Raw genomic sequence first — 13,845 nt, 5'->3', positions numbered from 1 at the left:
TGAGAAAGTATTTATTCCCACTTTGCTCTTGTAGGATAATTTAACAGGGTACAAAACTCAAGTGGTTTTCGGAACACTTTAAATATTTCACTCCACTCTTTTTCTGCTTCCATAATTTTTGAGAAGCTAGAGGTAATATTTATCTTTGTTCCTCTGTAGTTAAGCTGACTTTTTTCCTCCTGGTATCTTTCAAGAATTATTCTTTATGTTTCATTTTCTGCAACTTGAATATAATAAGACTAATTTTTTGTTTGTTTGTTTTGTTGCTGTTGTTATTGTTGCATTTATCCTGCTTGAAGTTTTCTGAGCTTCTGTATTTGTGGTTTGGCATCTGACATTATTTGGGAGAAAATAGTCATTGTGGTTTCAAATATTTCTTTGTCCCATTCTCTCTTCCTTTTCCTTATGGTATTACCAATATGCAAATGTTATGCCTTTTGTAATTGTTTCACAGTCTTATGTATTTTGTTGAGTTTTTGTTTTGTCTTTTTTATCTTTGCTTTTCACTTTTGGAAGTTTCTGTTGTTATATCATCAAGCTTAGGGATTGTTTCTTTAGTCATTTCCAGTCACCTAATAAGCCTGTAAGACATTGGTTTCTGTTACCGTGTTTTTGACCTCTAGCGTTTCTTTCTGACTCTTTCTTAGAATTTCCACATCTCTGCGTACATTGCCCTTCTGTTCTTGCATGAAGTCTACTTTATCCATTAGAAGCCTTGGAATATTAATGGCAGTTGTGTGAAATTCACAGTCTGATGATTTTAGCATTCCTGCCATATCTGAGTCTGTTTTGGGTGCTCTGTTTCTTTAAACTGTTTTCTGCTCTTTAGTATATTATATAATTTACATGTGGATTTTCCCCACCGAAACTCACGGTGAAATTCGATTTCCAGTATGGTAGTGTTGGGAGGTACAAACTAGTGGGGGTTATTTCGGTCATGGAACTACACCCCTCAGGAATAGATTAAATGCCCTCCCTCAAGGGTGAGTGAGTTTTTACTCTCAAGAGACAGGATTAGCTTCCAAGAGAAAAGGGATGTTAAAAAGAGCCTGGATTCCTCAGTTTCTTTCTCTTACTTTGTCTTTTGCCTGTTTGCACATACCTCCTCCCCTTCTGCTTTCCACCCGGAGTTGAAACAGTATAAGGCTCTCACTAGATACAGCTGCTTGATCTTGAACTTTTCAGTCACCAGAATCATGAGCCAAATAAACCTCTTTTCTTTATAAACTACCCTGCCGCAGGTATTCTCTTATAGCAACACTAAACAGACTAAGATAATGTGCCTTACAAACTTGCAACTTTGTCTTGATAGCCGTACATGATATACTGGGTAGAAAGAACTTGCTGTACGTAAGCCTTTAGTAATGTGGTGATGAAGTGTATGGAGAAGAAAACATTCTGTAGTCCTATAATTAATTAGGACTTAGTCTTTTAATGAGCCTGTGCCTCTGGCTCATTCACAAGCATGCTTTAGTTTAGTTTTGTTTGTTTTGTTTTTTCACTTTCTTAGGTGGTACGGAATAAATAGTGGGTCCAGAGTTAGGTATTTTCCTTCCTCCATGTGAAAGATTGCAGCTGGCTGGAGTTGGTATTTCCTTTCCTCCAGGTCAGTGAGGCTCTGATAAAGCCCCAACAGGTTAGGATCTGGCTAAATAGTTCTCCTGAGGGAAGATCCTATAAAAAAAAAGAACAGCATATTCTGGCATATTTTAAAATGGCTACTTTCCCCTCCCTCTGTTGGAAGCACAAGGGGATTTTTTTCTCCGATATTTACTGTAAGAACCTGGGTGGAATTTCTATTGGTAAAACTCACAAAAGCGTGGAAATACTCCTATGACTGGGTTCCCTTTTTGTTTTTAACTCTCGCAATTACTCAAACTTAGCCTTTAGCAATTTGTGAATTACAATTTGGGTTTTCCCACCCTGGTACTGGTTCCCGCAGAAGCTTCTGCTTGTGGATTTTTGCTCTGATAAGTTGAAAATCTCTATTTACCTATCTTTCTCTCCAATTTAAGGAACAGTGGTTTGCCCTATGACCTCATTTCCCTTATCGATGTGAGAAGAGTTGTTGATTTTTTAGTTTGTTCAGTCTTTTGTTTGCTGCTGGGATGGGGTGTTGACTTTCAAGCCTCCTGTGTGCTGGATCAGAAATGGAGCTGCTCCATTCTTCATGCAACATGTTGAGTCACACCCTGGCTCTCAGTGGTCTTTAAAATGAGTTAACTTTCTTAAGTAGGACACACAATCATGGCTTCATTCTCAAGCTCTCCCTGTTTTCCCAGCGTATTTACACCACAGCAGTAGCAAACTTATAAACCTTTCACAAACTTGGGGTCCTCTCTTCCAACTCTGTACATTAGCAAGTGCCATAACCTCTGTCTGAATGAACATTCCCTTCCTCTTTACCTCTTGCATATATACTCATTCAAGATTTTTATGCAAATGTCATCTCCCCCTTTTCTCCTAAAACCTAAGCTAGAATAAGTGGCTTCTCCCTTGTCACCTGCAGTATTTGACTAGAGCACTCACAGCTTTTATTTTGTTATCTGCATTTTTCCTTCCCCATCAGCCTGTGCTCTCTACAGTGGAGTGTCTCTGTCTAATTCACTTCATTGAGCAAGTGAAAGAATCAACAGTTGAAAATAAGAAGGTTGAGTGTTTCTTTGCAAAAATCCTTTCCATGATTCTTAAATTGAGTTCTGTAATGGTTCTTTAGAATTATTCAACGACAAGATTTTACTTCTCAAGTTTCCTTTTGTTAAATGGATATTATAATCAACGTTGTCCTTTCTCTTTTAATAATTTTATAATTATGATATCGCATAATTGCACTTGTAATTAAGGCACTGGTCAACTCATTTAAAAATAATTAAATGTTACTTAAAAGTTATGACCTCTGTAACCACTGCTTAACTTGACACACTACTTCCACTTCTGGTTTTGCTAGCTGCAGTTTTTAATCACAATATTTGAGACATTAAACAACATACTATCCATATCTCATATAAAAGCCCACGAGGTAGATACTATTATAATTACAATTTTATGAATAAGGAAGATTAAGATCAAAAGATTGAAAAGATTTGTGCAGGTCATAGAGCTAGTGAGTGGCAAATTCAGGACTGGGATTTATTGTTTTTCAGTCCTCCTGAGCAACAGACATGCTGCTTTATGTTTTATGGGAACTTTCTGGATGGCCCTTTTTTGCCTTTATTCAACTTTCTTGTTTTCAATAAACAGATTTAGATTTAGATCTCTATATTTATATTTCCAACTTTCTATAATCTGCACACAGTGGTATTTTCCCTCTTCAATCTGGTACCTTTAGTCATTTTTAGTTTTATTTTCTTACTTATCGAAATCTTCTGATAATTTTCTCTAGCATTTTTGTCTTCTTTTCCCTCTACTTTCCTATTCTTGTGTCTGATTAGAAAGTAGCAGCTTTTCCATTTATTCATTATTGAATCTGACCTCAATGTAAGAAAGTGAATAAGTTACACCCTTAAACCATTTAATCAAGTAACATAGATAAACTGTCCTGAAATACCATATTGCAAAATACTATGCTACATAAAGTCAACTTAGGCTCATTTTGGTTTCTTGCACAATTTCAATATATTTGTCTCATGAGAAGATAGTGCTCAGTGAGGTGTGAGGGTTTACCTTAACAAGAGAGTGAGGCTATATATAAACAGGTAACCTGCACCCCAGGGGCTGCAGGGGAGGCTTTTGCAGCAACATAAAGGGGAATTAAAAATGGCCACATCTAAAAGCATACAGGAGCTTTATTCCCTTTAGTAATTTGAACTTCCCTGCTATTTTGGGAGATCATGAGATCTACTCTTGTTCTATTCCTGAGGTGTGCATAAAATGAGTTCTCTTATCAATTCTGCCTGCCCAGTACAGATAATTTTGTGACAGAACAGAGAGCTTCTTTGTGTGAATTCTACCCAGTTGCCTTTGCAAATGCAGCATGTGATTTCATGGACTTTTTACTTTTTTATTAGAACTTACTGCATTTGAATTAGCTACAATCCCTCTTTTTAATAGACTGTATCAAAAATGCCTACGTTCCATAGCATTGGTGGAACCATGCATTATGTCTCAGGACAAGGACGGGAACCTTCCGTTGCGTGCTATCAGCAGCTTTAAATAGGCATTGAGTTTGAAGATAGAGCACATGATGAAGGAAAGTCAGACCCCAGTCGGCTATTTAGCTTTCAGTTCTGAGGAACCTGTCATTGCTTGCTTCTGTAAACCCAGCTAATGTGATTTATCTGATCCATTTCAATGTAAGAGAATGAATGGCTCTGGTATAACAACCAATACAGAAACAGCAGTTACAAACTTATAGAGCTGCTGCTGCTTAAATGTCTAGGCTAAGTACTTTTGAAATTAGCACTTTAATCTTGTTAGTGGTCTGTAAATGAGAACCCCTCTAAGCAATCAGATGTTCACAAATAGGGCCATTTCCCACGGACCAATAATATTCAAAAGGCTAAAGCTGTCTTGCTAAGGTGGTTTGACTTTGTAGCAGGGTTTTAATAGATATCCAAATACACCACAGGGACTCTTCTTCTGGGAGCATGGAGTGTGTGACTCTACTCTGATAGTCTTGTAGGAACTGATGTCACTGCCCCACACCCCTCTTGTCCTATTCTAATGTCATGTCTTTCCCTACGTCTTTCTAACGCTGGCTGTGGGCTCCTGAAGGAAAGGAGAAGTGAGATCATTATGGGCAGAACTTAGAACCTCTGGATGAAGACAGACGAGGTAAAATTCTGGCATCTATCCACAGCCTGAGCTTGGAGAGCACCTCCCTTGCATATGACTTCTGCGAAGGGCATGTGTCAGCTCACAGGGACAAAGAGCCACTGCAGCAGAGACCCAGAAGGAGCTGAGGAGGAGCAGGTACTGTCAACCGTTCCTAGTGTCTCCCACACATCATCTAGCCACCTTGTTGCTGCCTTTCACGGCAATGTCTCTTATTATCATGTTTTTAATATTTTAATGTGTTTCTTTTTAATCATGAGCCATGTTTACAAAATTTCTATTGGCATGCAGCGTGTGTATTCCCCCATCCCCTGCCTTCTCTCCATTAATGTTTATGTCAGTCATTTACTTAAACCTAAGAATTGATAGGCAGTTGGCAGAGTGTGGTACACACTGATATGTCGCCCTCCATCCCCTTTCAGTGAAGAAATGTTTGTCCCGGGGCTGAGAATACCATCAGATGATCTTTCTGCCCAGAGCCACCATCTGTCTCTAAATATCAGGGTTATCAATGCCTGGCCATCTCTTTTCAATTTGGGACAACTGCCAGGGACCGCTAGCTAGCTCCAGAATTCCTCAGGGATGGAAGCTGTCCCTGGGTCTCCATCACATCTGACTTCTTCTTCTTCCCAATTATGCTTCTTCTCCCACCTCCACTTTCACAAGTGTGTTCCTCAAAGGAGCTCCTTTGTTAAATGGCCTGTACCTAAATGTCATCCCACAGTCTGCTTCTTGGGGGAACCCAAAATGCAACACACAGCAAGCCCTGGTCCTTGCTCTTGAGAATGTATAAGTTAGGATGGTGAACTGGCCTCCACAAAACCAAGGACAGTGTGACAAACTCATAAAAAGAAGCACAGGAAAGGGGCTGAGTGAGTCAATGGGGAGCGTGAGGGAACAGGGTGGGAGGGCAGGAAGGCTTCATAAAGGCAGTGATTAAAATGCGTCTTGAAGAGTAAAGAAAAATACCTAACACTAGGTGAATAAAAGCAGAGAGGGGATAGATTGTTTCAGATCAAAATCACAGACAAAATTCAAGAGTGACTACATTTTAAGGGACATAGAAATGGTAGCAAAAGTAGTAAACGGCAGACAGTAAACAATTAGAGAGGAACCCATGTAGAATTTTGTGAGCCAAACTAAGGAAATTTGCCTTTTTTTCTGCAGACCAGGTTTAAAAATAGTAGAAGTTGATCCCTTTCAAAATAAAATCTGAGCCAGAATCCAAATGGATAAAATGGATACCAGCAGAGCTACCTGACTGATTATGGCAGGGTCTTAGAATTCAACCCAGTCCCTTCTCTCTTCTTCAGATGCTTCAGGAAACTGCCACAACTTTGTAGAGCACAGTTTGAAAGCCACTGCTGAAGAAATATGCCATCTTGAAGGCTTTTTAAAAACAGGATTTGCGAGATAGGGTTCGCATTTTAGAAACGTGATTCTGCTTGCTACAGTACTGAGTCTGGATGAGGGAGGCTTGAAGGCAAGGGAGCTCTGTTAGGAAATAACTACACTTTTCTTATAGAAGAAGACTATAATAGACTGTATTAAAAATGCCTACGTTTCATAGCATTGGTGGAACCATGCATTATGTCTGAGGACAAGGACAGGAACCTTCCGTGGGGTGCTATTAGCAGCTTTAAATATGCATTGAGTTTGAAGATAGAGCACATGAAGGGCATGTCACAGCAGAGCTGGAGAAGGGAGAACAGCTGGTGGGGCTTGGTGATCAACTGATTTGGAGAGTAAAGCAATGAGAAGAATGACATTCATGATTTGGTATGAATTAAGGGTTTACGGGACCGAAGAAATGATTGGCGTGAGCAGGCATGGTGTAGGGGTGGAGTTGGAAACTTCCTTTCATATGGTCAACAACTCAGCAACCTCATTTAGACATAGGACCCGTGCATAGTAATTCCTTTTGTCTCGGAGGTGAGTTGATTATTTTATTTTTATTTTTATTTTTTAGCTCTTTGGCACATCTTTCTAAGGTTAGGGATCAGAAAGAAACATAACTGAGTTCCTGCCAAATTGAATATGCAGAAAGGGCACTGATAGGGGGATCAATTCCTTATTTCTACCATGAGACAGGCAAGATAAAGAAGAGTTGATAATTTCTGCACCCATCTTACTTCCTGCCCATCACAGAGCAGTTCACCCAGTGGCCTGGCTGGATGTTAACCATTGGCAGGGCAAGAAATCCAGCAATCGACTGTAGAAGAATTCCAGAGAATCAGTCTGGATCTCTTTCACACACACAAAGTCTTGTTCCAGCTAATTACTTAGACTCCTATGCAGGAGGAAAGATGCTGGGAGGCCAGCATGGTGGCTCACACCCATAATCCCAGCACTTTGCAGGGCCAAGGTGCACAGATCCCTCAAGCCCAGGAATTCAAAACCAGCCTGGGCAACATAGTAATAACCCCCATCTCTACGAAAAAATTAAGAAAAAAAATTAGTCAGATGTGTTGGTGCACGCCTTAGTCCTACCTACTCCGCAAGCTGAGCCGAGAGGATCACTTGAGTCCAGGGGGTCAAGGTTGCAAAGAACCATGATCCTGTGCCTAGGCAACAGAACGAAAAAGATGTGAGAAATACTCAAAGCCTTGGTCTTTACCCAGAAGAATCAGAGCAAGGAAAAGAAAGATCTCTCTCCCCAGTTTGACATCCATCTTCCTAAATTTCGACAAAGGGATCCTAGACCACAGCGTCCTACAGTGAGTCAAAATGCCCATGCACTGATTCTCATCTCACTGGAGGTGAGCACTGGGTCCGAAGTAACCTTCGCTTTATCAGTTATGGTTACCCTTTATGTGAAGCCTGAATTGTTGCCTACTGTCCCGACTTTGTTTCGCTCCCTTGTCTGCTTTGATGGGACCCTACATCCGGCTCTTCTGCCAGGCTTTGGTTAGGGATCTGGGAATTGTTCTATGTATCTCCACATCATGGTTATTTCTCTTCCTTCAGATAGACCCCATAGGCCTCATAGGTCCCTTAAGTCTTTTGTAAAAAGCCAGTTTCTTTGAACTAGAACCTTCCTACACATCATGTAGTTCACAGCATCATTTGGTTCTTAAACTTCACTGCCCTTCAGTGTCACCTGGGAAACATTCCAAAAATATTGATTCTGGGATCTTATCTTAGTTTAACTGAATTTGAGTGGAAGATTGAACATGGGAATGTGTATTTTATTTTATTTTTTAGAAAAACTTTCCAAATCATTCTTACAGCTCTGAGTGACTGGAGAACTAGTGACTGGGGTTAGTTTTCTTAAAATCTCCTTGTCCAAGTCTAGCTTTTGATACACACAAGAAAGAAGGTAGTTGAAAGAAAGCTCTGGAAGAGCTCGGGGTTCTGATCTAGTATTGGAAGGAAGACCTGCGCACATTGTCTACTGGACGAGCAGATGGCAAAGTTGGCATGCTGTCTGGAAGGTTTCAAATGCCGACCGCTTTCGTTTCTAGTGCAGGTTTTGGGAGGGGTACACAACCTCCACCTTCACAAGCTGCCTCAGATCTGCTGAAGGACCTGGGGAAGTTGCTCAGTGCAGACCCAGTATCCCACACCAGAGCGGGAACAGAACACTCATTTGTTTATATAGCTGAAATAAGCAACTTCCAGATATATAGAGGAATAAATGTTTCCTTCCATCTCAATTCATCTCACTCTCCTAGGTTAACTAGTTAACTGACTAAAAGGTTGCTACCTTCGGGGCCAGGAGTGGTGGCTCACGTCTGTAACCCCAGCACTTTGGGAGGCTGAGGCGGCAGGATCACCTGAGGTCGGGAGTTCAAGACCAGCCTGACCAACATGGAGAAACCCCACCCATCTCTACTAAAAATACAAAAATTAGCCAGGCGTGGTGGCGCATGCCTGTAATCCCAGCTACTCGGGAGGCTGAGGCAGGAGAATCGCTTGAACCCAGGAGTCAGAGACTACGGTGAGCCAAGATCACGCCATTGCACTTCAGCCTGGGCAACAAGAACAAAACTCCATTTCAAAAAAGAAAAAAGAAAGAAAAGAAGAAAAAGGTTGCTACGTACGTAGACACCACTGCATACGCGAATGTGGAAGTAGAGACAGTGCTGGGAAGAGTGACATTTCCACGTCACAGTTTCCTTATCTAGAGGATTAATGATAGCTCCTTCTTCATAGTGCTGTTATGATAATTAAATGAGTTAATATTTGTAAACTTCTAAGACCAATGTCTGGAACATGATAATCACATGATAATGTGGTTAACACACACGCACATATGCTTTCAATATATAGGTATGCAACTTGCAGTTTTTCACTGAAAATTATGTCTTAGATATCCTTATATGACAGTACACACAAATATAGCATAATTTTGTAACAGTTACATAGATTGCATGGTATTATATGGATGGACTCTACATTATTTAATAATATTCTTTGGCTGGGCAATCGTGTTGTCTTCAAAGTTAGTATTTTAAATACTGCAATAAATAATGCAATGAATACATGTATTTGTACTTGCATGAGTAGAAAAAAAATTGTAGAATAAAAAGTCAAACTGTTGAGACAGGGAATGCAGATTTGCAGACATGAATAATGTCAGATTTCTACTCTCGGGCTACCCCACTTATACCCACAGCAGCAGCACATGAGAAAACCCACTCCTCGTCACAGTCACAAAAGTTGGATAGTACAAACTCTTAAAAACCTTTACTAATGTGAGGTCTTGAAGAATAACAGCTTGATTTTATTTTAATTCCAGACAGAATTCTATCACAGGAAAGTTAGAAAGCAGGTATTACCAGCCTTTTATCTGGACAGTAGTAAAGATCAATATCTAATCTGTAAGGTTGAAACATGAAATGGGGTATTTAAATAAAGTTCTCAAGATTAGCATTCCTTTGGGGAGACTGTCAAACTCAAATCATCTAATGTTGGCATCACTATTAATAACATATGTTTCCTTGAACCAATTGCTTCTTGGGGATAGGTAGACAGATAGATGGATAGATAAGCAGATAAACAGATTGATAGCTATATGATACATATATAATACAGATATAGCATATAGATGAATAGATAGGTGAATATGGACAGAGATAATAAGTAGATAGTAGATGCCTAGATTGATAAGTGATAATCAATAGAAATAGATGAAGATGGAGATGCAGAAATAGACATAGATAGGGGTAGATCCATGATATCCTCTTATCCTTTGCTTCCGTGAAGAAACTTTCAGGCTCTACTGAATGGTGTTTTACTGTACCTCGAATCTAAATGATGCTCAATGTATATGATATCTGTGATGCGTACAAAGACAGGGTCCCCTTGGACACAGGTCACCCTGGCTCACCCCACCAGGTCTGCCACGGACAAGCTGACTGCCTACATATTCACTTTCTCCTCTCTGAATTTACTTTCTTCATTTATAAAACAAGGAAAATAACATGTATAGCAAAGTGAAATAGTGAAGATTGACAAAATAAAATAAAGGAAGCATATCATCGGGTTTATGATAAGCACATGAGAAAGATCACCCTGTTTTATACCTAAGTTACAGACATGGCTCACAGGCTTAAGTGTCTTGCTGTAGGTCACACGGCACGTTAATGACAACGTTGGGGCAAGAGCACAGGTTACCCTAGTCCTGGGGAAGGCTCCCACACCAAGCTACACACTTTTGTAATGCTGTTGCACGTGTGAAAATCCACTAAGACAAATAGGTACATTTCTTGCCTCTGGCCTTCTGAGTCTAGCAGTTGAGAATACATCTATCTGCAAACCGATCTTGCAATTTCAAGCCAACATAATATTTGGCGTCATTATATTTACAGGAAAAATTTTAACGACTATAATTAAAACGGATAATCCAAGTTCTAATAATTATATTATAATTAACTAAAAATCTTATTCAAAAGCAAGTATGCCAGGAAGACTTTCATCAGATAAGGAAGGTGCATGGCTCTAGTTTAAAAGCACAACTTGCGAATCAAACTCGATGAACACATGTGCTTCTTTATGTCTAAACACATAAAGAGCATCACCACCCACTAGAAGGAAGACTAGACAACAATGAGACTTTGCTCTTCATCTAAAACTTGTCCTTTAACACCCAGGTCAGGTTTTAAGTCCGAATGAGCTTCAATGCATCCCTGGGGAATTGTCTCTTGGTATTAGTCAGATTGAACACTAGATGGCACTGTGTTGCAACAAAATTTGGATTTTGAATGCATTTTTGTGTGGCTGTAAATAAGGTGTTCCTTGGGGTGGGGAGAGGTGAAATGTCTAGAAATAATCAGTCTTCCTCGGTGGTCTCTTAAATATTCATTTGGACCAAATATTCTAAGGTTTATCTATCATCTATGCAGCTTTATTTGACATGAGCATGCACATAAGAGATGTGTCTATTTTATGTATCAGTGGTTTCAAAAGTCATATTCGAATACCAATTTTTTCATGGCTTTGTGTCATGAGATGGAGAGCAAAGCAAACTGAAAGCAGTGAGGCAATGTGTCCAGCTCTTCTTTCAGCCTGGGTTCTCACCGGACTTCTGGACTTACCGCACTGATGCTGAATGTCTCCACCCCAGGCCCCACAGGCATCACAAACCCATCATCTGGGACATCTTCTTATCACCAGCCTTCCAGTCTCCCTACTATCCAGCCATTGGCAAGGCTACAAAGCCAATTTTGTGGTAGAAGATATTTTCGTGATTTATTTGGCTTTTTTTGCCCCTCAGTTATCACACCCAGTGAGTCACCAAGACTTGATTTTAATTCATCATTGCCTCCAAAACCCAAGCAAGCTGCTTGGTATATATGACCGAGTACAGTGGAATCACTGTCATATTTCTTCTTTGTCTTTGACATCTTCTATTTCACAGCCCCAAGTCATTGTAGGTACTCCCGCCCCTGCCTGGAAAGACAGGGACGTAGCTCTTTCTCTAGCTCCCTGTAGCTCTTTCTCTAGTCAGCAAATTTTTTGTTCAAAACCTAACTCCAAAGTTCCTTCGTCTGTGCATTCTTCCACATAGCTCCTCCTAACTTCGCGCATCCTGCATTCTAATGATTTCTTTGTATTTCTATTTTCCCTTTAGGTCACAAAAACACCATGGGAGACGATGATCTCTTTTCCTTTTTGTTATCTCAATAAAGCTTCATACATGGTAAGGAAGTGAAGGTATAAATGGCATTTTTGTAAGACATATAATATTTTCCTCTAATTTGGAATTTATTAATTAAAATTTAACAGAATGATAAAATGGAAATTTCATTTGAGGACCTAACAAATTGACAGATGCCTTACTCCACAACGAGGTGCAAGATCTTGAGGCTGGATTTAGAAAGAGGAAGAGAAGACCAATTGCACAGCTCATCACCCCTCACCCATCTGATGATATGAAAGGTTTGAAGGAAGCCAGAGCTGGAGCCAGATTTTCCTCGGATGAGTTTTGATGAACTACAAAGAATGGAGATGCTCTCCCTTGTCATCCCCAGTCAAAGAAAAGGCACTTTAAAGAAATCACTCAGGAGCCAGATATTGTGGTTGTATTTTGGTGGACACAGTGAAGTCACGTCTGGCTCCCTCCTCAGATACTGGGAGGGTGAGAAGTGGGAGGCAGCCGTGGGACCGCTGAGTGGAGGAGGCTGACCTTTGAGCAAGCACGTGGGATTTTTCCCCACGGAACAGACATGAGCCATGAACACGGGAGCAAAAGTGTGCTAGAGTAACTCCTGTCAAAGAGAGACCCTTACTAGGTCAAGAAGACCTTGATCAAAGTGTACCCAGATGCTGAGGTTCTGAGGAAGGAAATATAAGTGACCACCAGGCATGGTGCTCTGATTATTAAGCTAGTTTCTCAGCTCCAAACTCAGCCTTCACTGCTTAGCCTTGTGACGGTGGGAAGGCTGGGGGAGGCCAAACCACCTTTCCCCTTTGCCAGGGTTCCCTGATCAGTTCTGACCATGTGCTACTAAGGGAAACGGCAAGGCTGGAGGAGGGAAAGGGGACACCACCCTTCTCTTTGCACAGTGCTTGTGCCAAAGGCATCCGAGCAATACTGCTTGCCCTGTAGTGCTTCTTGAGTCAGATTTCAGTTCAGTGTCTGGGTTTTTTAACATTTCTATAATCATTCTCCCTCCCCAATAGCACTCCCACATCAGAAGCTGAGTCCCAGCTCCCCAACTTCTCCAGATCCTAGAATTATCAGCACCAGCAGCAGCACACATTCCATTCCTGTAGGGCTTGGCTCTGGCTCTGTGAGACTCCTCTCAGCTCCCAGATTCTCCCAACACAACTTCTTTCCTTTGTTCCCCCAGACTTCGAGCAGGTCATTTCTTGCTACGCCTGTCTAACCCCTTCCCTAAATTCAATTCTCTCTGTTAAGATAACCAGTATGTTTCTAGTTTCCAGTCTGGATTCTGATTGATACACAAAAGCTGCATTCCCACATCAACGGAACTGCGAGTGTTCATCCTCTGTGGTAAGGGGAGACTGTGAGACCCCACAAAAGCATCCCAAGAGAGGAAGAGTCCCTTTACACAACTGCTGCCCCATGTGCGGATGACCACTAAGCACCGAAGTTGTCAAGTAAGAACTTTCAACTCCCTAGTGTCCCAAATCCCAGTTCCTGGTAGAGTCGGGTATTACAGTCATAGCAGAGCAGAGGACCGGTAGCAGCCCTAGACAGAGAGGGGCTGAAGAAGCCAACCAAGGCTTCAGGTGTAGTTGGAGAAAGAAGTTTCAGCTTCAATCAAGTTTTCAGGTTGGATTACTACATGGGAATGAACTGTTACTTATCTGCTATATTGTTTTTGTGATATCAAGTAACCTGATTTTTTTACATGACCAAAAAAAACAACAACAAAAAAAGAAGTGAAGCCTACCTTACATTTCATCTAGGGACCAAAGGAAGAACTAGCCCACCAAGTATGTTTAAAGCGAGTGCCGGACACAAAAATGACATGCTCCATATTGCAGTCTAGAAGTAACAACATGGTGAATTGTCCACTGCAGGTAAGCCAGGGGTGTTATAGGCATCCTTAAAGGCATACAGCGCGGGGTGCTGGAGCCAGGCAGGAAAACAGTTGTATT

Source organism: Symphalangus syndactylus, chromosome 18 (genome assembly GCF_028878055.3).
Source record: "Symphalangus syndactylus isolate Jambi chromosome 18, NHGRI_mSymSyn1-v2.1_pri, whole genome shotgun sequence".
NCBI lineage: Eukaryota > Metazoa > Chordata > Mammalia > Primates > Hylobatidae > Symphalangus > Symphalangus syndactylus.
The sequence above is the reverse complement of the archived record's forward strand: the minus strand, read 5'-3'. Positions refer to the sequence as shown.